Below are 1670 nucleotides of genomic sequence, written 5' to 3'. Positions count from 1 at the left end.
CTTCCCCGGCCGTTCGGGAGGGCCCCGGGACAGCCCGCCGGGGCTGCGGTCACCCGGGCTGTCCCCGGACCGCCCCCGGCCGCCCCCCGCGCCCGTCGGCGAGCGCTGGGTCACCCCATCTGCCTCTGGAGGCTCTGCTCCTCCTGCCACACGCCCGGCAAATTGTTCAAGGCGTTGAGGAGATATTCATAGGCTTACAGAAATTTGGGGTTTTAATCCCGTATTTGCACGACTCGGCTCATTTGGTGGGAAGAGCAACGTGCAAACTCTCCCACGGATCGGAGTTGGAAGTGCTGCGTTTTTAAAAGCCAGGAGTTTGAACCTGGAAAGGTTAGTGGGAGTGAATGGGATGTAGGCAACTGAAGTGCTCTCTCGAAGAGAGTACATTGAGTGAAGACTCCCCAACTCCACGTATAGCCTCTACTAAGATTAATTTGGATCCTTGAATAGTTTATTTTTCAAATTTAAGTTGGGCTGTGCCATTACCTGATTTTAGCAAAAAACTCTGTCAGAGAGACCGTAGGAATGGAGAGCTCTCTCTTTTTTCACCCTGAGCTTTGGCTCGGGGCTGCAGGGACTCATGCCATTCTAGGGTCCCCTCTCCGGATTTTCGGCGGCGAGTTTAGTTTGTAAGACCTTCCTATAGAGTAAATTATTTCTGTGAGGCGAAGACTGAAACGTCGAGGCACTTCAGACGCGCTAGAAAGAGGACTTCTCTTTTTTCTTCACCCAAGAGGACGACGCTGGCATTTGAACAGATATTTATAACAACTGTAATCGTGTAAACGGTACAGATTTGGCTAGTGGGGATTGGTGCATCACCATTACAATCGGAAAGGCTGAATAAAAATTTTAAGAGACAAATAAACCGGAAAATGGCAGAACGTGTCAGGCTGACTTGCAGGATGGTACCAGGAAATATTAGCTGGTAGGGCTGAACCCTTTTCACCACGCGCATATGGTTACACCTCTGGTTTCCTGCGGAACCGCCAGCGCCTGTGCAGTGCCATTAAAAAAAAAAATATTTTTGGGACGTTCCAAAACTGAAAGCCGGAGCTTAATTTATTCTGGGGACTTGAAAGGAGCGAGGTCTTCCTTTGTGTCTGATGCTCCGGGGGAGGGTGTGTGTTGGCTTGGCGCTGAACGCTGCCCGCATCTACATATGTAAACCCAGCAGCGCTTCTCCCCCCCCGCGCCGGTCGGATTGCAGCTCTCAACAAAGCTACCACACAATGCGAAATGCGCGGAGCCTGCGCGGCTGCGGCTGAAAGCCAATATTTAGCTCTTGATGTGGAAGGACCAAATCTGCGCGGTGCCCAGCGGAGCCCGCAGCGCGCCCCGAGGCCGTCCCGTCCTCCTGCACCGTTATTGTCCCTGGCTGCTGTGCTTAGAGGGGTGGGGACAGGCAGCAGCCAGACGACCGTATCCCGGTTTGCAGAAGAAGGTGTAACGAGAGGCGCTGGCAGCAGCAAAGGCTGCAAATCGCTGTCGTGTGGTTGCTATTAGCAACAAATCAGCTGAACAGCCTGCAAACCCCGAGCACCTAGGGCGGAGGTGGCAGGGAGAGCGCCGGGGCTAGGAAGGCTGGGGTTGATGGGCGCTTTCCCGTGGGGACCTCCCGTGCCGCCCCGAGCTGCCTCCCTGCCCAGCCGAGGAGGGGCAGGGGAAGG

Source organism: Geospiza fortis, unplaced genomic scaffold (genome assembly GCF_000277835.1).
Source record: "Geospiza fortis unplaced genomic scaffold, GeoFor_1.0 scaffold138, whole genome shotgun sequence".
NCBI classification, from domain to species: Eukaryota; Metazoa; Chordata; class Aves; order Passeriformes; family Thraupidae; genus Geospiza; species Geospiza fortis.
The sequence above is the reverse complement of the archived record's forward strand: the minus strand, read 5'-3'. Positions refer to the sequence as shown.